Source organism: Octopus sinensis, linkage group LG24 (assembly GCF_006345805.1).
Source record: "Octopus sinensis linkage group LG24, ASM634580v1, whole genome shotgun sequence".
Taxonomy (NCBI): Eukaryota; Metazoa; Mollusca; class Cephalopoda; order Octopoda; family Octopodidae; genus Octopus; species Octopus sinensis.
In genome coordinates, this window is record NC_043020.1 from 4,590,838 (window position 1) to 4,614,298 (window position 23,461).

The 23,461-nt window shown below is 42.3% G+C and overlaps 1 long non-coding RNA gene across 2 annotated transcripts; it reads left to right on the forward strand.

The window, feature by feature from the left end:
* Window positions 1-13,749: 13,749 nt before the first annotated feature.
* Window positions 13,750-21,265, forward strand: LOC118767732. Of its 2 annotated transcripts, XR_005003644.1 has the most exons (4): window positions 13,750-13,991; window positions 14,051-14,765; window positions 20,034-20,063; window positions 20,124-21,265. It is a non-coding gene; the product is annotated as an uncharacterized LOC118767732 (long non-coding RNA). The 2 variants fall into 2 exon arrangements; XR_005003643.1 differs by having other exon boundaries at window positions 13,750-14,765.
* Window positions 21,266-23,461: the final 2,196 nt, after the last annotated feature.

The following is a 23,461-nucleotide window of genomic DNA, read 5'->3' on the forward strand; positions in this document are numbered from 1 at the left end:
ATTTGTAAGATATCCACTTTTGAGATCACTAAATACTAAATCAAAATAAGTTCAATTTATTGCACCTTTAGTGGCTTCAGATGTTGCTCATATTTTTCCCATGTGTCGTCAATGTATTAATTTCACAAGTGGATGACAGAAATTCTAATATAGGCGTGGAGGGAGTTGATATTCTAACTGCGAGTGCAAAGCACCCAATGCCCCTCTACATTCTGAATAAATTGTATGTTTGTGCTAGTTACGGTTAGGGTTTTATGTGTGAGTGTGTAACTGCGTTTTCATTTCTGTGTGTGGGTGCTTATGTTTGTGTGTGTGTTTGTGCGTATGTTAGTGTGTGAGAGTTTGGATGTGTTACCGTATTTTCCATTTGTATTTGTGTGTGTCTGTGTTTGTGCATGTGTAGGTATGTAACTGTTTTCATTTCTGTGTTTGTCCGCGTGTTTGAGTGTGTGAATATGTATCTGTATTTTTATTTGTGTTTGTCTTTGTGTGTATGTGAGTGTTTTTGTGAGAATTTTTTTTTCAGTGTTTGTGTGCGTGGGACTTTTTATGTGTGTGTGTTGCTATTTTCATTTAAGTGTCTGTTTGTGTGAATGTTTTTATTTTTGTGTGTACGTGTGTGTGAGCGACTGTGTTTTTATTCGTTTGTTTGTGCGACAATTACAGCTACAACAAACACTACTGTACCCCAAGGCCGACCTAATCCTTGTGATTGGATTTAGTGGAAGGAAACTGATAAAATACCATCGTATATATGTTTAAATGTGTGCGTGTGTGTGTGTGCGTTTGTTCGCACTCGAAGGGCACAACTTATTGAAAACATAAAATAGCTTTGCATGTATCTATGTGCATGAGTGCGGAAGTGTGGGTATTTGTTCGTGTGTGAGCACAGTCCACACATACCCAAGGTTGTCGCATCGGCTGTGACCCAACCGCGAAAGTCTGTTTTACCCAGACATACACATACAGATATACGTGTATATACCCACGCACGTATATGTAGTGTCTAAAACAAAAAAGAAGCTAAGGGATGGAATGTGAGTTCTTTCCGTTTTATTAAGAAAACTTGCATCTACATGTGTGATAGTACGTGAATGCATTCTCGTGTGCCCTTCGAGTGTCATTATTACTTTATTACAGATATTACAACATGAAACGTATTATATGACGTTAGGGAAGTAACTCTAGGAGATATTTTCTGCTATCTCCCTAGTGAACATGGACTTTTCTCGTTATTTACTCTTTTACTCTCATTTGTTTCAGTCATTTGACTGTGGCCATGTTGGAGCACGACCTTTAGTCGAGCATACCGACCCCAGGACTTATTCATTGTAGGCCTAGTGCTTATTCTATCAGTCTCTTTCGCTGAACCTCTAAGTTATGGGGACGTAAACAGACTAATATCCGTTGTGTAGCAATGTTTGGGAACAAAGACACACACGCACACATAAACATATATATGACTGGAGTTTTCCAGTTTCCTTCCACCAAATCCAATCACAAGGCTTTGGTCGGCTCGGGGCTATAGTAGATTTTTCAAACGATGCTGGTGTGTTTTTCGCCCTGTATTTCAGCGGCTCGGCAGAAAAGAATAAGTTAGAATAAATACTAGGCTTAGAAAGAATAAGTGCTGCTGACGATGTGCTCGAAGAAGATAGATTGGTATATATATATATATATATATATATTTATAAAGATATATCAGATATATATAAACTTAGATATGTTTCGACCAAAGATTGGTCCAGGACATGTCTAACTTAATAGCACCACCTGATAGGATTATTCGAATCCTGTTTAAGTCAAGTTTTGTTCAAGTAGTGAGTTCTTGTTGGGTGAGTTGTATCCAGTTTTGTTCAAGTAGTGAGTTCTTGTTGGGTGAGTTGTATCCAGTTTTGTTCAAGTAGCGAGTTCTTGTTGGGTGACTTGTATCCAATTATGGGTGGCTTATCTGGTATTCTTTGAAGGAATCTATCCAGACTCTGTTTAAAGTTGATGGGATCCTTTTCCTCTTTGATCTCTCTCGGGACAATGTTAAATAGGGCAGGGCCTGTTGAGGAAAAGAAATTATGTTGCAGTGTACATGTATGTTGTGATCTTGAATTGGGCAGGGGACGTATAGCCCGTGGTCCAAGTCTTGGATGAACCTTGAAGCTAATGTTTAGGTCGTTTGGGCATAGTTGGCGGTATATTTTCCACATCGTACAAATGATGTACCGCTCACGCTGGAGGGAGTAAAGTTTCAAGGCTTTAAGGCAATCCCAATAATCGAGAGCAGCCATGCCTTCAATTCGTTTAGTGAGTGCCCTCTGGGGTGACTCAATTCTGGAGATGTTTAGTCTTGTTTGAGGAGACCACAGTGGGCAGCAGTATTCAAGGTGTGGCCGTACAAAGGAGGAAAAAAGTGGTATGATGACACCTTGTTCTCTGGACCGGAAAGTTCTTAAGATCCAGGAACTCATCCTACGAGCTATATCGACCTTCTTGTTGATGTGTGCACTCCAACTGTGATGGTCATCAACAATTACACCCAGTTCTCTGATATTGTTAGAGTCTGTGAGCGGTTCCCCTGAAGGAAGAGAGTATGGCTGTTTTAGTGAGGAGTTTCTTCCAAAATGCATCAGCTCAAATTTTCCCTCGTTTAGTTGTATTTTGTTTCTGTTTGCCCATTGACTCACAGCATATAGATCAGACTGGAGTTGAGTTCGGTCTGCTTCTTCATTGACGATTTACTGGAGCTTGGTGTCATCAGCAAATATTTTCACTTTGCAGTAATGTACGACACTGGAAAGGTCGTTTATGTAGATTATGAAGAGTAGCGGACCCAAGACAGTCCCCTGGGGGTCACCGCTGGTGGTGACTTTTGCTGGGCTTGAGTGGACTCCATCAACTACAACATGTGTTGTATTCGCCAGGAAATACTTGATCCAGTGTAGAACTTCAATGTGGTGTAAGAGCTGTGTTAGACAGTCCCTGCCACAGCGAAAGCCATGCTGTTTTGCATTTAGGAGTTTGTGGGTCTCCAGGAAGTCAGCCATCCTTGATCTTAACACTCTTTCAAACACTTTGATGATGTGGGAGGTGAGTGAGATTGGGCGATAGTTGAGTGCGAGGGATCTGTTTCCCTGTTTGAAAACCGGGATGACTGACTGGGATAGAAACTGTTTTGGTATATAACCTGCATGTAACGAATTTCTCCAGAGGTTGGTCAGTGGGACTGCAAGTTGGTGTTTACATTCCTTCAGGAGACTAACGGGGAATCCTATCAGGGCCTACAGCAGAGTAGTATTTGACCTCATTTATTGCTGCTACGATGTCAGTGGGAGTGAAGGTTGTCTGCAATTTTGTGTTGGGAGTCAACTTCGTTCGCTTCTCTTACGTCAATATCAGTGGGAACACTAAAGACAGCAGTATTGTTTTTGCAATATATATATATAGAGAGAAACATGTATATACATATAGATATTTATATATATGTATATGTGTGTATGTTTCGGTGTCCCCAAAACCGCTTGACAACCAATGCCGGTGTTTTTTACACTCCATTAACTTATCCGTTCGGGAAAAGAAGACCAACAGAATAAATACTAGACTGACGTAGATAAAAGTCCTAGTGTCGATTTGCTCTAGAAAAGGCCGTGCTCTAGCAGTGGCACAGTGAAATGACTAAACAAGGAAAAGAGTAAAAGTGTATGCGGTACATCTGAACATTATATTGTAGAGTTAATTAGCTTCCATAATACATTTTGATAATAGTCATGTATTTAAATGTAAGGGAGGTAACTTTTGAAGATTTTTAAAGTTATCCCCCTTTGTAGAGTTACCCCCATTGAACTTTACAATTTAATAATACATAATAGTTATTTAATTAGATGTAAGGGAGGTGACTCTGAAAGATTTTTTAGTTATCTCCCTTTCTAGAGTTACTCCCCTTCTATATTATTATTAACTTATAACGTGAAGGTAAGTAACTATACGAAGGAAGATAGCTCTAAAATCTTCCCGAGTTCCCTTATATCTAATTAAATTACTTTTACTCTTATACTTGTTTCAGTCATTTGACTGCGGCCATGCTGGAGCACCACCTTTTAGTACTTATTCTATCGGTCTCTTTTTGTCGAACCGCTAAGTGACGGGGACCTAAATACACCAGCATCGGTTGTCAAGCGATGCTAGGGGGACAAACACACACACATATACATATACATACGACAGGCTTCCTTCAGTTTCCGTCTACCAAATCCACTAACAAGGCATTGGTCGGCCCGGGGCTATAGCAGGAGACACTTGCCCAAGATGCCACGCAATTGGACTGAACCCGGAACTATGTGGTTGGTTAGCAAGCTACTTACCACTGCTGCGCCTATTATCTATTAAATTATATATTCTAGGGAAGTGACTCTAGAAAGGGAAATAGGTACAAGATTTTCCACAGTTACTTCCCTTACATGTAATTACATTACGATTGGGGTTGGGTTGGGTTGGGTTAGGGTTAGTTTCAGGGTCGGGGTTAGGGTTGGGGTTAGCCTCGTTCACACATCATGCGTCCATGGAAACAAGCCTCGTTCACACATCATGCGTCCATACAAACAAGCCTCGTTCACTCGTCATGCGTCCACACAAACAAGCCTCGGTTACCCATCATGCGTCCATACAAACAAGCCTCGTTCACACATCATGCGTCCATACATACACGCCTCGTTCACACATCATGCGTCCACACAAACAAGCCTCGTTCACCCGTCATGCGTCCATACAAACAAGCCTCGTTCACCCGTCATGCGTCTATACAAACAAGCCTCGTTCACCCGTCATGCGTCCATACAAACAAACCTCGTTCACCCGTCATGCGTCCATACAAACAAGCCTCGTTCACCCGTCATGCGTCCATACAAACAAGCCTCGTTCACCCGTCATGCGTCCATACAAACAAGCCTCGTTCACTCGTCATGCGTCCATACAAACAAGCCTCGTTCACCCGTCATGCGTCCATACAAACAAGCCTCGTTCACCCGTCATGCGTCCATACAAACAATCCTCGTTCACCCGTCATCATGCGTCCATACAAACAATCCTCGTTCACCCGTCATGCGTCCATACAAACAAGTCTCGTTCACCCGTCATGCGTCCATACAAACAAGCCTCGTTCACACGTCATGCGTCTATACAAACGAGCCTCGTTCACACATGCGTCCATACAAACAAGCCTCGTTAACACATCATGCGTCCATACAAACAAGCCTCGTTCACCCGTCATGCGTCCATACAAACAAGCCTCGTTCACCCGTCATGCGTCCATACAAACAAGCCTCGTTCACCCGTCATGCGTCCATACAAACAAGCCTTGTTCACCCGTCATGCGTCCATTCAAACAAGCCTCGTTCACACGTCATGCGTCCATACAAACAAGCCTCGTTTACACGTCATGCGTCCATACAAAAAAGCCTCGTTCACACATCATGCTTCCATACAAAAAAGCCTCGTTCACACATCATGCTTCCATACAAACAAGCCTCGTTCACACATCATGCGTCTATACAAACAAGCCTCGTTCACCCGTCATGCGTCTATACAAACAAGCCTCGTTCACCCGTCATGCGTCTATACAAACAAGCCTCGTTCACACATGCGTCTATACAAACAAGCCTCGTTCACCCGTCATGCGTCCATACAAACAATCCTCGTTCACCCGTCATGCGTCCATACAAACAATCCTCGTTCACCCGTCATGCGTCCATAGAAACAATCCTCGTTCACCCGTAATGCGTCCATACAAACAAGCCTCGTTCACCCGTCATGTGTCTATACAAACAAGCCTCGTTCACACATGCGTCAATACAAACAAGCCTCGTTCACACATCATGCGTCAATACAAACAAGCCTCGTTCACACATCATGCGTCCATACAAACAAGCCTCGTTCACACATCATGCGTCCATACAAACAAGCCTCGTTCACACATCATTCGTCCATACAAATATGCCTCGTTCACATCATGCGTCCATACAAACAAGCCTCGTTCACACATCATTCGTCCATACAAACAAGCTTCGTTCACACATCATTCGTCCATACAAACAAGCTTCGTTCACAAATCATGCGTTCATACACACAAGCCTCGTTCACACATGCGTCCATACATAGATTTTCATACATTCAGGGGCTTTTAATTCAGGGACAGGTAATTCAGGGGCACGTAATTCATGGGACGGTAATTCAGGGGCAGGTAATTAAGGGGCATGTAATTGAGGAGCAGGTACTTCAGGGGCATGTAATTCAGGGGCATGTAATTCAGGGTTAGTGAGTGTGTAACTGTATTTTTCATTTCTATTTGTGTGTGTCTGTGTGTTTGTGCATGTGTACGTATGTAACTGTTCTAATTTCTGTGTTTGACCGCGTGTTTGAGTGTGAATATGTATCTGTATTTTTATTTGTGTGTTTGTGTTTGTGCGTATGTGAGTGTGTGTGTCTGAGTAGTTTTTTTCAGTGTTTGTTTAGGATATATATATATATATATATATATATATATATATATATATATATATTTAGGAGATATGTATATATATACATATATATATATATATATATATATATATATATATGGATGGCCATAATGGGACATCCGACTCACTAGAGAGAGCAGTTAAACTCCAAAAAATCGTAAAAGTGTGTCATATCTGAATAATATAATTGAGAGTTACTCCCCTCGCATATTATAATTTAACGAAAGTAATTAAATTACATTTACGGAAAGTAACTCTGGAAGATGTTATCTAGTTATCTCCCTTCCGAGAGTTAATTTCCTAAAATATAATTTTATTATTGTTAAAATAAATATTCAAGGGAAGTAACTGTTAGAAGATACTGTGTAGTTATCTCCCTTAAGTATGTAGTTATCGTAATATACACTTTGTCGCTCTTAGACTCTTTCAGTTAATTCACTGTGACCATGGTGGAGCACCGCCTTTAGTGAAGCAAATCAACCACAGGAATTATTATTTGTAAGCCTATTACTTAATGTATAGGTCTCTTTTGCAGAACCGATAAGTTACTGCGTTTTCATTTCTGTGTGTGTTTGTGCGTATGTGAGTGTGTGAGAGTTTGGATGTGTAATTGTGTCTTTTTCGTTGCTATATGTGTGTGTGTGTTTGTGCGTGTGTAGGTATGTAACTGTTTTCATTTCAGTGTTTGTGTATGTGTGAATGATTTTATTTCTGTGTGTAAGTGTGTGTGAGCCTCTTTGTGTTTTTATTCGTTTGTGTGTGTGCGACAATTACAGCTACAACAAACACTTTAAGCATCTCTAAGATACCCACATTTGTATATCCCTAATTTCTAAATGAAAAGAAGTTCAATTTATTGCACCTTTAGCGACTTCAGATTTGCGAGTGTTAAGCACCCCGTATATACATACCTTGATCGGCCATAATTGGCCTCATTCGGAGATCTCTCGGGTGTGGAATATTTATGACTATAGAAGTTAACTTGTTACAGGTTTTGTTTTTGGCTCAACTTTTGTAGATTTTGGGAAGTCCATAGATGTTACTGGCTTTGCAGTCAAATCTAGTCAAGCAATTTGTCTCCTTGTTTGTTAAACCGTGTTGGAACTGGTGGATAAGAGTAGACAGTTTGGTCATTATCTTCGATTGACTGTAGTTGTTGATGCTTTTAACCGATACAGGTGTGTTTTACTCCCTGTATTTTAGCGGTTCGGCAAAAGAGAACAAGTTAGAATAAATACTAGGCTTACAAAGAATATGTGCTGCGGACGATGTGCTCGATTAAAGGCGGCGCTCCAGTATATATATATATATATATATATATATATATTTATATATACACATACAGATATACGTATATATACCCACACACGCATATATATATAATCTAAAACAAAAATGAAACTTGATTATGTCCGAAGAGTAGTACTAGATAACATTATTACTTTATATATTTGTGGGGTGTAGTGAAATGTAAATGATTAGCTGGTCAATATTTATTTGACGTGTGGGTGTTTGTGCGTGTGTGAGGACAGTCCACCCATACCCAAGATTGTTGCGTTGTCTTATGGGACCCAGCCGCGAAAGTTCCAGACCCCATTAATGAACTCATTTGCATATCAACAATTAGGGCTCACATTGAAGTTGTCCGGTTAACAAACAGTAGTGTCTGAATGGGAATTAGCTTGCTTACCTAACAATTACTTCCGAGTTCAGTCCCACTGAGTGGCACGTTAGGCAAATGTCTTCTACTAGCATATAGGCTCGAGGCGATAACTGTCTCGAGTCTATATGATATTACTTTTCCAAATCCACCACTCTCGCGTGGTTTTCTCAGCAGTAAATATAAACTAGATAGATATTTATATATATGTTTCTGTGTCCCCAAAACCGCTTGACAACTGATGCTGGTCTTTTTACACCCCAGTAACTTCGGGAAAAGACGACCAATAAATAATATTCTAGGCTGTCATAGAGTAAGTCCTAGTGTCGATTTGCTCTAGAAAAGCGTTAAAGGGTGTGTGTCACGTCTGAATTATATATTCTAGAGCTATTTCTCTCGCATATTATAATTTAATAAAAGTAAATAATTATATGTAAGGAAAGTAACTCTGGAAGATGTTATCTAGTTATCTCCCTTCCGAGAGTTAATATCCTAAAATATTTTATTATTGTTAAAATATAATATTCAAGGGAAGTAACTGTAGAAGATACTCTGTAGTTATCTCCCTTAAGTATGTAGTTATCTCCCTTAAGTATGTAGTTATCGTAATATACACTTTGTCGCTCTTATACTCTTTCAGTTATTTCACTGTGACCATGGTGGAGCACCGCCTTTAGTCAAGCAAATCAACCCCAGCAATTATTCTTTGTATGCCTATTACTTAACGTATAGGTCTCTTTTGCAGAACCGATAAGTTACGGGGACGTAATGTTCGATGTACTGATTTAGTAGGTATTTATTTATTGTAAGAACTTCAATTATCATAAATTATGGGCTAGGAAAAATACTAGAAACTTTTTTGATAGACCTATTGGGGCTCCTTGTGTGTGTGGGACTGTTTTTATTTATGTGAGTATGGGTATTTTCATTTCAGTGGTTGTTTGTGTGTGTGTGAGAGTGTTTTTTATTTCTGTGTGCGCGAGTGTGTGAGCGACTGAGTGTTTCTATTTGTTGTGTGTGTGCGACACTTACAAATGCAACAAGCACTTTGACCATTTCTAAGATACCCACATTTGAGATCACTAACTACTAAATCAAAATAAGTTCAATTTATTGCACCTTTAGTGACTTCAGATGTTGCTCATATTTTTCCCATGTGTCGACAACGTATTAATTTCACAAGTGGATAAAAGAAATTCTCATACTGGCGTGGAGGGGGCTGATATTCTAACTGCGAGTGCAAAGCACCCAATGCCCCTTTACATTCTGAATAACTTGTATGTTTGTGCTAGTTAGGGTTAGGGTTTATGTGTGAGTGTGTAACTGTGTTTTCATTTCTGTGTGTGGGTGCTTATGTTTGTGTGTATGTGTGTTTGTGCGTATGTTAATGTGTTAGAGTTTGGATGTGTTACCGTATTTTCCATTTGTATTTGTGTGTCTGTGTTTGTGCATGTGTAGGTATGTAACTTTTCATTTCTGTGTTTGTCCGCGTGTTTGAGTGTGTGAATATGTATCTGTATTTTTATTTTTTGTGCGTATGTGAGTGTTTTTGTGAGAATTTTTTTTTCAGTGTTTGTGTGCGTGGGACTTTTTATATGTGTGTGTGTTGCTATTTTCATTTCAGTGTCTGTGTTTGTGTGAATGTTTTTATTTTTGTGTGAACGTGTGTGTGAGCGACTGTGTTTTTATTCGTTTGTTTGTGCGACGATTACAGCTACAGCAGACACTTTAAGCATCTCCAAGATACCCACATTTGCAGATCCCTAAGTTCTAAATGAAAAGAAGTTCAATTTATTGCACCTTTAGCGACTTCAGATTTGCGAGTGTTAAGCACCCAATGCCTCCCGTATCTACATACCTGGATTGGCCATAATTGGCCTCATTCGGATATCTCTCGGGTGTGGAATATTTATAACTATAGAAGTTAACTTGTTACAGGTTTTGTTTATGGCTTACCTTTTGTAGATTTTGGGAAGTTCATAGATGTTACTGGCTTTGCAGTGAAATCTAGTCAAGCAATTTGTCTCCTTTTTTGTTAAATCGTGTTGGAACTGGTGGATAAAAGTAGACAGTTTGGTCATTACCTTGCAATTCAGGGGCACGTAATTCAGATGCATGTAATTTAGGGGCAGGTACTTCAGGTGAAGGTAATTTAGGGGCATTTAATTCATGGGCAGGTAATTGAGGGGCATGTAATTTAGGGCCAGGTAGTTCACGGGCAGGTAATTGAGGGGCAGGTAATTCAGGGGCATGTAATTCACGGGCAGGTAATTCAGGTGCAGGTTATTCAGGGACTCGGGGGTAGATACTTCAGGGGCATGTAATTCTGGGGCAGGTAATTCAGGGGCATGTAATTCAGTTGCATGTAATTCATGGGCAGGTAATTCAGGGGTATGTAATTCAGGAGCATGTTATTCAGGGGCATGTCATTCAGGGAAGGTAATTCAGGTGCAGGTAATTCAGGGTTAGGTAATTCAGCGGCATGTAATTGAGGTGCAGGTAATTCAGGGGTAGGTAATTCAGGGCCATGTAATTCGTGGGTGGGTAATTCAAGGAATGTAATTCAGGGGCATGTAATTCAGGGAAGGTAATCCAGGGGCAGTAATTCAGGGGTAATTCAGGGGCAGGTAATCCAGGGGCATGTAATTCAGATGAAAGGTAATTCAGGGCATGTCATTCACGGGCAGGTAATTCAGGGGCTGGTAATTTAGGGATAGATAATTCAGAGGCATGTCATTCAGGGGCAGGTCATTCAGGGTCATGTAATTTAGGGGGCAGGTAGTTCATGGCCATTTAATTCATGGGCAGGTAATTGGGGGGCAGTAATTCATGGGCAGGTAATTGAGGGGCATGTCATTCAGGGGCAGGTAATTCAGGTGTATGTAATTCAGGTGCAGGTTTATTCAGGGACTCAGGGTTTAGATTCAGGGGCATGTAATTCAGGTGTAATGTAATTCAGGGGCAAGTAAATCAGTTGCATGTAATTCAGGGGCATGTAATTCAGGTGTATGTTATTCAGGGGCAGGTTATTCAGGTATAGGTTATTCAGGGGCAGGTAATCCAGGGGTAACTAATTAAGGGGCAGGTCATTCATGGGCATGTAATTTAGGGCAGGTAATTCACGGGCAGGTAATTCAGGGCAGGTATTCACGTCCTGTAATTCGGGTGTTTGTAATTTATGGGAAGGTTTATTCAGGGTATGTAATTCAGGGGCATGTAATTGAGGGGCAGGTAAATCGGGCATGTAATTCATGTGCAGGGTAATTGAGGGGAAGGTATCCAGGTGCAGGTGATTTAGAGTAATTCATTCATTGGCAGGTATTCAGGGGCAGGTATACAGAGCAATGTAATTTAGGGGAAGGTAATCCAGGGGCATGTAATTCATATGAAAGGTATCCAGGGGGAGGTAATTTATAGAATGTATTCATGGGCAGGTAATTCAGGGGCATGTAATTCAGGTGTCAGGTAATTGGGGGAAATTCACAGGTAATTCAGGGCATGTAATTCAGGGGGAAGGGTAATTCAGGAATGTAATTCAGGGGGAAGGTAATTTAGGGCAGTCAATTCAGGGCAGGTAATTCCCAGGGCATGGTAATTCAGGAGGGAATGTCATCAGGGCATGTCATTCACGGGCAGGTAATTTAGGGATAGATAATTCAGAGGCATGAAATTCAGGGGCAGGTCATTCAGGTGCATGTAATTAAGAGGCAGGTAATTCAGGTGCTTGTAATTCAAGGGCACGTAATTCAGATGCATGTAATTTAGGGGCAGGTACTTCAGGGGAAGGTAATTTAGGGGCATTTAATTCATGGGCAGGTAATTCACGGGCAGGTAATTCTGGGGCATTTAATTCAGGTGCATGTAATTCATGGGCATGTAATTCAGGGGCAGGTAATTCAGGGTTAGGTAATTCAGCGGCATGTAATTGAGGTGCAGGTAATTGAGGGGCATGTAATTCAGGTGTCTGTAATTCAGGTGTATGTAATTCAGGGGTAGGTAATTCAGGCGCATATAATTCAGTGGCATGTAATTCGTGGGTGGGTAATTCAGAGGAATGTAATTCAGGGGCATGTAATTCAGGGGAAGGTAATCCAGGGGCAGGTAATTCAGGGGTTATTCAGGGCCAGGTAACTTAGAGGAATGTTATTCATCTGCAGGTAATCCAGGGGCATGTAATTCAGATGAAAGGTAATTCAGGGGCATGTCATTCACGGGCAGGTAATTCAGGGGCTGGTAATTTAGGGATAGATAATTCAGAGGCAAGTCATTCAGGGTCATGTAATTTAGGGGCAGGTACTTCAGGGGCATTTAATTCATGGGCAGGTAATTCATGGGCAGGTAATTCAGGTGTATGTAATTCAGGTGCAGGTTATTCAGGGACTCAGGGGTAGATAATTCAGGGGAGTGTAATTCAGGTGTATGTAATTCAGGGGCATGTAAATCAGTTGCATGTAATTCAGGGGCATGTAATTCAGGTGCATGTAATTCATGGGCAGGTAATTCAGGGGTATGCAATTCAGGGGCATGTCATTCAGGGAAGGTAATTCAGGGGCATGTAATTCAGGTGTATGTAATTCAGGGGCATGTCATTCACGGGTGGGTAATTTAGGGATAGGTAATTCAAGGGCACATCATTCAGAGTCAGATCATTCATGTGCATGTAATTAAGAGTCATGTAATTTAGGGGCAGGTAATTCAGGGGAAGGTAATTCAGGGGTAATTCAGGGACAGGTAATTTAGAGGAATGTCATTCATGGGCAGGTAATTCAGGGGCTTGTAATTCTGGGTTAGGTAATCCAGGGGCATGTAATTCAGGGGCAGGTAATCTAGGTGCAGGTAATTCAGGGTTATGTCAATCACGGGCAGGTAATTTAGGGATAGATAATTCAGGGGCAGGTCATTTAGGTGCATGTAATTGAGGGGCAGGTAATTGAAGGCCATGTAATTCAGGGGCAGTTAAATCAGGGGCATGTAATTCTGGGGAAGTTAATTCAGGTGTATGTTATTCAGGGGCAGGTTATTCAGGGGCAGTTAATCCAGGGGTATATCATTCACTGGCAGGTAATTCCGGGCAGGTAATTTAGGGATAGATAATTCGGGCATATCATTCAGGGTCAGATCATTCATGTGCATGTAATTAAGAGGCATGTAATTGAGGGGCAGGTAATTCAGGTGTTTGTAATTCAGGGGCAGGTAATTCAGATGCATGTAATTTAGAGGCAGGTAATTCAGGGGTATGTAATTCAGGGGCAGGTAATTTAGAGGTATGTCATTCATTGGCAGATAATTCAGGGACATGTAATTAAGGGGCATGTAGTTCAGGGGCATGTAATTCATGGGCAGGTAATTGAGGGGCATGTATTTTAGGGGCAGGTAATTCACGGGCATGTAATTCAGGTGTATGTATTTTAGGGGCAGGTAATTCACGGGCATGTAATTCAGGTGTATGTAATTCATGGGTAGGTAATTGAGGGGCAGGTAATTCAGGGACTCAGGGGCAGATAATTCAGGGGCATGTAATTCAGGAGCTGATAATTCAGGTGTATGTAATTCAGGGGCATTTAATTCAGGTGCACTTCATTCAGGGGCAGGTAATTCAGGGGCATGTAATTCATGGGCGGGTAATTGAGGGGAAGGTAATCCAGGGGCAGGTGATTTAGAGGAATGTCATTCATTGGCAGGTAATTCAGAGGAAGGTAATTCAGGGGTAATTTAAGGAGAGGTAATTTATAGGAATGTCATTCATGGGCAGGTAATTCAGTAGCTTGTAATTCAGGGTTAGGTAATCCAGGGGCAGGTAATTCAGGGGCATGTAATTCAGATGAAATGTAATTCAGGGGCAGGTATCTAGGTGCAGGTATTTCAGGGGTATGTCATTCACGGGCAGGTAATTCAGGGGCAGGTAATCTAGGTGGAGGTATTTCAGGGGTATGTCATTCACGGGCAGGTAATTCAGGGGCAGATAATTTAGGGATAGATAATTCAGAGATATGTCATTCAGGGGCAGGTCATTCAGGTGCATGTAATTAAGAGACATGTAATTGAGGGGCAGGTAATTCAGGGTCATGTAATTCAGGTGTTTTAATTCAGGGGCAGGTAATTCAGATGCATGTAATTTAGTTGCAGGTAATTCAGGGGCCGGTACTTCAGGGTTAAGTAATTAAGGGGCATGTCATTCAGAGCAAGGTAATTCAGACCCAGGTAATTGAGGGGCATGTAATTCAGGTGCAGGTAATTCAGGGGCATGTAATTAAGGGGCATGTAATTCAGCGGCATGTAATTGAGGAGCAGGTAATTGAGGGGAATGTAATTCAGGGGCATGTAATTCAAGGGCATGTAATTCGTGGGTGGGTAATTCAGAGCAATGTATTTCAGGGGCATGTAATTCAGGTGCAGGTAATTCAGGTGCATGTAACTCAGGGGCATGTAATTGAGGTGCAGATAATTGAGGGGCATGTAATTTAGGTGTATGTAATTCAGGGGTAGGTTATTCAGGGGCATGTAATTTAGGGGCATGTAATTCGTGGGTGGGTAATTCAGAGCAATATATTTCAGGGGAAGGTAATCCAGGGGCAGGTAATTCAGGGGTAATTCAGGGACAGGTAATTCAGAGGAATGTCATTCATGGGCAGGTAATTTAGGGGCAGGTAATCGAGGGGCATGTAATTCAGATGAAAGGTGATTCAGGGGCATGTAATTCAGGGCAGGTAATCTAGGTGCAGGTAATTCAGAGGCATGTCATTCACGGGTAGGTAATTCAGGGGCCGGTAATTTAGGGATAGATAATTCAGAGGCATGTCATTCAGGGCAGGTCATTGAGGTGCATGTAAATAAGAGGCAGGTAATTCAGAGCCATGTATTTCAGGTGTTTGTAATTCAGGGGCAGGTAATTGAGGGGCATTTAATTATGCATGTAATTTAGGGGCAGGTACTTCAGGGGTATGTAATTCAGGGGCAGGTAATTGAGGGGAAGTTAATTCAGGTGTATGTTATTCAGGGGCAGGTAATTCATGGCCAGGTAATTCAGGGGCATGTAATTTTGGGGCAGGAAATTCACGGGCAGGTAATTCACGGGCATGTAATTCAGGGGCAGGTAATTCAGGTGCAGGTTATTCAGGGACTCAGGGGTAGATAATTCAGGGGCATGTAATTCAGGGTCAGGTAATTCAGGTGTATGTAATTCAGGGGCAGGTAATTCAGGGGCATGTAATTCAGGGGCAGGTTAATCCGGGGCATGTAATTTGGGGGCAGGTAATTCAGGGGCGGTAATTCATGGGAAGGTAATTGGGGCGTAAACCAGAGGTTTTCAGGTGCAGGTGATTTAGAGGAATGTCATTCATTGGCAGGTAATTCAGGGGCACTTAATTTAGAGTGTAATTCAGGGGAAGGTATTCAGGGGTAATTCAGGGAAAGGTAATTTATAGGAATGTCATTCATGGGCAGGTGATTGAGGGGCATGTCATTCAGGGACAGGTAATTCAGGGGCCCATAATTTAGGGGCAGGTAATTCAAAGGCACGTAATTCAGGTGTATGTAATTCAGGGGCAGGTAATTCAATTGCAGGTTATTCAGGGACATGTGACTCAGGGGCAGGTAATTCAGGTGTATGTAATTCAGGTGCATGTAATTCATGGGCAGGTAATTCAGGGGCATGTAATTCAGGGGAAGGTAATTTAGGGGCAGGAACTTCAGGGGCAGATTATTGAGTGTCAGGTTATTCAGGTATAGGTTATTCAGGGACAGGTAATCCAGGGGTATGTAATTAAGGGGCAGGTCATTCAGGGGCATGTCATTCATGGGCATAAATTCAGGGGATGGTAATTCAGGGGCAGGTAATTCAGGGGCACGTAATTCAGGGGCATGTTATTCAGGTGCAGGTAATTGAGGGGCATTTAATTAAGGGGCATGTAATTCTGGGTTAGGTAATCCAGGGGCATGTAATTCTGGGTTAGGTAATCCAGGGGCATGTAATTGAGGGGCATGTAATTCAGGGGTAGGTAATTCAGGGGCATGTAATTCAGGGGCATGTAATTAATGGGTGGGTAATTCAGGGGAAGGTAATTCAGGGACAGGTAATTTAGAGGAATGTCATTCATGGGCAGGTAATTCAGGGGCATGTAATTCTGGGTTAGGTAATCCAGGGACATGTAATTCTGGGTCAGGTAATCCAGGGGCATGTAATTCAGGAGCATGTAATTCAGGGGCAGGTAATCTAGGTGCAGGTATTTCAGGGGCATGTCATTCTCGGGCAGGTAATTCATGGGCAGGTAATTTAGGGATAGATAATTCAGGGTCAGGTCATACAGGTGCATGTAATTAAGAGCCATGTGATTGAGGGGCAGATAATTCAGGGCCATGTAATTCAGGGGCAGGCAATTCAGATGCATGTAATTTTGGGGCAGGTAATTCAGGTGTATCTTATTCTGGTGTATGTTATTCAGGGGCATGTAATTCAGGGGCATGACATTCACGGGCAGGTAATTCCGGGGCAGGTAATTTAGGGATAGATAATTGAGGGGCATATCATTCAGGGTCAGGTCATTCATGTGCATGTAATTAAGAGGCATTTAATTGAGGGGCATCTAATTCAGTTGTTTGTAATTCAGGGGCAGGTAATTCAGATGCATGTAATTTAGGGGAAGGTAATTCAGGGGTATGTAATTCAGGGGCAGGTAATTTAGAGGAATGTCATTCATTGGCAGATAATTCCGGGACATGTAATTCAGGGGCATGTAATTCAGGGAAAGGTAATTCAGGGGCAGGTAATTCAGGGTTAGGTAATTCAGCGGCATGTAATTGAGGTGCATGTATGTAATTCAGGGGTAGGTAATTCAGGGGCATGTAATTCAGGGGCATGTAATTCAGGGGCATGTAATTCGTGGGTGGGTAATTCAGAGGAATGTCATTCATCTGCAGGTAATTTAGGGGCAGGTAATCCAGGGGCATGTAATTCAGATGAAAGGTAATTCAGGGGCATGTCATTCACGGGCAGGCAATTCAGGGGCTGGTAATTTAGGGATAGATAATTCAGAGGCATGTCATTCAGGGGCAGGTCATTCAGGGTCATGTAATTTAGGGGCAGGTACTTCAGGGGCAGGTAATTCAGGGGCCGGTAATTGGGGGGCAGGTAATTCATGGGCAGGTAATTGAGGGGCATGTCATTCCGGGGCAGGTAATTCAGGGGCATGTAATTTAGGGGCAGGTAATTCAGGTGTATGTAATTCAGGTGCAGGTTATTCAGGGACTCAGGGGTAGATAATTCAGGGGCATGTAATTCAGGTGTATGTAAATCAGGGGCATTTAAATCAGTTGCATGTAATTCAGGGGCATGTCATTCAGGGGCATGTCATTCTGGGAAGGTAATTCAGGGGCAGGTAATTCAGGGCAGGTAATTCAGGGGCAGGTAATTCAGGTGTATGTAATTCAGGTGTATGTATTCAGGGTAGGTTATTCAGGTAGGTATAGGTATTCAGGGGCAGGTAATCCAGATCTAACTAATTAAGGGGCATGTCATTCAGGGGCATGTAATTTAGGGGCAGGTAATTCACGGGCATGTAATTCAGGTGTATGTAATTTATGGAAGGTAATTCAGGGGTATGTAATTCAGGGGCATGTCATTGAGGGGCAGGTAAATCGGGCATGTAATTCATGTGCGGGTAATTGAGGGGAAGGTAATCCAGGTGCAGGTGATTTAGAGTAATGTCATTCATTGGCAGGTAATTCAGGGGCAGGTAATACAGAGCAATGTAATTTAGGGGCAGGTAATCCAGGGGCATGTAATTCAGATGAAAGGTAATTCATGGGCATGTCATTCACGGGCAGTTAATTCAGGGGCTGGTAATTTAGGGATTGATAATTCAGAGGCATGTCATTCAGGGGCAGGTCATTCAGGGTCATGTAATTTAGGGGCAGGTAATTCAGGGGCATTTAGTTCATGGGCCGCTAATTGGGGGGCAGGTAATTCATGGGCAGGTAATTGAGGGGCATGTCATTCAGGGGCAGGTAATTCAGGGGCATGTTATTTAGGGCAGGTAATTCAGGTGTATTTATTCAGGTGCAGGTTATTCAGGGACTCAGGGTAGATAATTCAGGGGCATGTAATTCAGGTGCATGTAATTCATGGGCAGGTATTCAGGGGTATGCAATTCAGGGGCATGTCATTCAGGGGCATTTCATTCTGGGAGGTAATTCAGGGGCAGGTAATTCAGGGCTAGGTAATCCAGGGGCAGGTAATTCAGGGGCATGTAATTGAGGGGCATGTAATTCAGGGTAGGTATTCAGGGGCAGGTATCCAGGGCTAACTAATTAGGGGTTCAGGGGATTCAGGTAATCATTCAGGGCAGGTAATTTCAGGGGCAGGTAATTCAGGGCATGTAATTCAGGGGCAGGTAATTCAGGGGCATGTAATTCATGAAAGGTAATTCAGGGCATGTAATTCAGGGCATTTAATTCAGGGGCTGGTAATTCAGGGTATGTAATTCAGAGGCATGTCATTCAGGGGCAGGTATTCAGGGTCATGTAATTCAGGGGGGGTAATTCGGGGCAGGTAATTCAGGGTGTAGTTCATGGGCAGGTAATTGGGGGCAGGTAATTCATGGGCAGGTAATTCAGGGGCATGTATTCAGGGCAGGTAATTCAGGGCATGTATTTAGGGGCAGGTAATTCAGGGGCATGTAATTCAGGGGCAGTTAATTCAGGGCATGATAGATAATTCAGGGCATGTAATTCAGGGCAGGTAATTCAGGGCATGGTAATTCATTCATGGCATAGTCAGGGGCATGTATAGAGCATGTATTTAGGGCAGGTATTCAGGGGCATGTAATTCAGGGGGTAATTCAGGGCATGTCATCAGGCAGTAATTCAGGGCAGGTAATTTAGGTAGATAATTCAGGGCATGTCATTCAGGGGCATTTAGTTCATGGGCCGGTAATGGGGGGCAGGTAATTCATGGGCATATTGAGGGGCATGTCATTCAGGGGCAGGTAATTCAGGCATGTAATTTAGGGGCAGGTAATTCAGGTGTATGTTATTCAGGTGGCAGGTATTCAGGGATCAGGGGTAGATAATTCAGGGGCATGTAATTCAGGTGATGTAATTCAGGGGCATGTAATCATTGCATGTAATTCAGGGGCATGTAATTCAGGGCATGTAATTTGGGCAGGTAATTCAGGGGTATGTAATTCAGGGGCATGTCATTCAGGGCATGTCATTCAGGGAGGTAATTCAGGGCTAGGTAATCAGGGGCAGGTATTGAGGGGCATGTAATTCAGGTGTATGTAATTCAGGTGTATGTTATTCAGGGGCAGGTCATTCAGGGGCAGGTAATCCAGGGGTAACTAATTAAGGGGCAGGTCATTCAGGGGCATGTAATTTAGGGGCAGGTAATTCACGGGCATGTAATTCAGGTGTATGTAATTTATGGGAAGGTAATTCAGGTGTATGTAATTTATGGGAAGGTAATTCAGGGGTATGTAATTCAGGGGCATGTCATTGAGGGGCAGGTAAATCGGGCATGTAATTCATGTGCGGGTAATTGAGGGGAAGGTAATCCAGGTGCAGGTGATTTAGAGTAATGTCATTCTTTGGCAGGTAATTCAGGGGCAGGTAATACAGAGCAATGTAATTTAGGGGAAGGTAATCCAGGGGGAGGTAATTTATAGGAATGTCATTCATGGGCAGGTAATTCAGGGTCTTGTAATTCAGGGGCATGTAATTGAGGTGCAGGTAATTGAGGGGCTTGTAATTGAGGGGCTTGTAATCCAGGTGTATGTAATTCAGGGGCATTTTATTCGTGGGTGGGTAATTCAGAGGAATGTAATTCGGGGGAAGGTAATCCAGGGGCAGGTAATTCAGGCGTAATTCAGGGAAAGGTAATTTAGAGGAATGTCATTCATGGGCAGGTAATCCAGGGGCATGTAATTCAGGTGCATGTAATTCAGGGGCATGTCATTCACGGGCAGGTAATTCAGGGGCTGGTAATTTAGGGATAGATAATTCAGAGGCATGTCATTCAGGGGCAGGTCATTCAGGTACATGTAATTAAGAGGCAGGTAATTCAGGGCCATGTAATTCAGGGGCACGTAATTCAGATGCATGTAATTTAGGGGCAGGTACTTCAGGGGAAGGTAATTTAGAGGCATTTAATTCATGGGCAGGTAATTTAGAGGCATTTAATTCATGGGCAGGTAATTGAGGCCATGTATTTTAGGGCCAGGTAGTTCACGGGCAGGTAATTGAGGGGCATGTCATTCAGGGGCAGGTAATTCAGGTGCAGGTTATTCAGGGACTCAGGGGTAGATAATTCAGGGGCATGTAATTCAGGGTCAGGTAATTCAGGTGTATGTAACTCAGGGACAGGTAATTCAGGGGCATGTAATTCATGGGCAGGTTATTCAGGGGCATGTAATTTAGGGGCAAGTAATTTAGGGGCAGGTAATTTAGAGGAATATTGGCAGATAATTCAAGGACATGTAATTAAGGGGCATGTAATTCATGGGCAGGTAATTTAGGGGCATGTAATTCATGGGCGGGTAATTGAGGCGAAGGTAATCCAGGGGCAGGTAGTTCAGGTGCAGGTGATTTAGAGGAATGTCATTCATTGGCAGGTAATTCAGGGGCAGGTAATTTAGAGTGTAATTCAGGGGAAGGTAATCCAGGGGCAGGTAATTCAGGGGTAATTCAGGGAAAGGTAATTTAGAGGAATGTCATTCATGGGCAGGTGATTGAGGGGCAGGTAATTCAGTGGCAGGTAATTCAGGGGTAATTCAGGGACAGGTAATTTATAGGTATGTCATTCATGGGCAGGTGATTGAGGGGCATGTCATTCAGGGACAGGTAATTCAGGGGCCCATAATTTAGGGGCAGGTAATTCAAAGGCATGTAATTCAGGTGTATGTAATTCAGGGGCAGGAAATTCAGATGCAGGTTATTCAGGGACATGTGACTCAGGGGTAGGTAATTCAGGGGCAGGTAATTCAGGTGTATGTAATTCAGGGGCATGTAATTCAGGTGCATGTAATTCATGGGCAGGTAATTCAGGGGCATGTAATTCAGGGAAGGTAATCCAGGGGTATGTAATTAAGGGGCAGGTCATTCAGGGGCATGTCATTCAGGGGCAGGTAATTCATGGGCATGAAATTCAGGGGATGGTAATTCAGGGGCACGTAATTCAGGGCATGTTATTCAGGGGCATGTAATTAAGGGGCATGTAATTCAGGTGCATGTAATTCTGGGTTAGGTAATCCAGGGCATGTAATTCTGGGTTAGGTAATCCAGGGGCATGTAATTGAGGGGTAGTTAATTCAGGGGTAGGTAATTCAGGGGCATGTAATTCAGGGGCATGTAATTCATGGGTGGGTAATTCAGAGGAATGTAATTCAGGGGAAGGTAATTCAGGGACAGGTAATTTAGAGGAATGTCATTCATGGGCAGGTAATTCAGGGGCATGTATTCTGGGTTAAGTAATCCAGGGGCATGTAATTCAGGGGCAAGTAATCTAGCTGCATGTAATTCAGGGGCATGTCATTCACGGGCAGGTAATTCATGGGCAGGTAATTTAGGGATAGATAATTCAGGGTCAGGTCATACAGGTGCATGTAATTAAGAGGCATGTAATTGAGGGGCAGATAATTCAGGGCCATGTAATTTTGGGGCAGGTAATTCAGGTGTATCTTATTCTGGTGTATGTTATTCAGGGGCATGTAATTCAGGGGCAGTTTATCCAGGGGCATGACATTCATGGGCAGGTAATTCCGGGGCAGGTAATTTAGGGATAGATAATTGAGGGGCATATCATTCAGGGTCAGGTCATTCATGTGCATGTAATTAAGAGGCATGTAATTAAGGGGCATGTATTTCAGGGGCATCTAATTCAGGTGTTTGTAATCCAGGGGCAGGTAATTCAGATGCATGTAATTTAGGGGAAGGTAATTCAGGGGTATGTAATTCAGGGGCAGGTAATTTAGAGGAATGTCATTCATTGGCAGATAATTCCGGGACATGTAATTCAGGGAAAGGTAATTGAGGGGCAGGTAATTCAGGTGCATGTAATTCAGGGACATGTAACTCAGGGGCAGGTAATTCAAGGGCAGGTAATACAGGGGCATGTAATTAAGGGGCATGAAATTCAGGGCCATGTAATTCAGGGCCATGTAATTAAGGAGCAGGTAATTGAGGGGCAGTTAATTCAGGGGCATGAAATTCAGGGGCATGAAATTCAGGGGCATGTAATTCGGGCATGTAATTCAGGGGCGGGTAATTCAGTGGTAATGTAATCCAGGTAATGCAGCGGTTGGTAATTTAGAGGAATGTCATTCAGGGACATGTAATTCAGGGACATGTAATTCAGGGGAAGGTAATTGACGGGCAGGTAATTCAGGTGCATATAATTCAGGGACATGTAATTCAAGGGCAGGTAATACAGGGTCATGTAATTCAGGGCCATGTAATTGAGGGCCATGTAATTAAGGGGCAGGACATTCAGGTACATGTAATTCAGGGCCACGTAGTTACCTCCCTTAAGTAGTTATCTCCCTTAAGTATGTAGTTATCGTAATATACGCTTTGTCGCTCTTAGACTCTTTCCGTTATTTCACTGCGACCATGGTGGAGCACCGCCTTTAGTGAAGCAAATCAAGCCCAGGAATTATTCTTTGTATGCCTATTACTTAATGTATAGGTCTCTTTTGCAGAACCGATAAGTTACGGGGACGTAATGTTCGATATACTTATTTAGTAGTTATTTATTTATTGTAAGAATTTCAATTATCATAAATTATGGGCTAGGAAAAATACTAGAAACTTTTTTGATAGACCTATTGGGGCTCCTTGTGTGTGTGGGACTGTTTTTATTTATGTGAGTGTGGGTATTTTCATTTCAGTGTTTGTGTGTGAGAGTGTTTTTATTTCTGTGTGCGCGAGTGTGTGAGCGACTGAGTGTTTCTATTTGTTTGTGTGTACGTCACTTACAACTACAACAAACACTTTGACCATTTGTAAGATACCCACATTTGTGATCACTAAATACTAAATCAAAATAAGTCAATTTATTGCACCTTCATATATACACACACACACACACACACACACACATACACATGTATGTGTTTGTGTATTTATATGTCGTACATAGCGTCGTATATATATATATATATATTTATATATATATATATATATATATTTATATATATATATATATAAATATATACATACAGATATACGTGAATATACCAACACACGTATATGTAGTATCTAAAACAAAAAAGAAACTGTAAGGGATGGAATGGGAGTTCATTCCGTT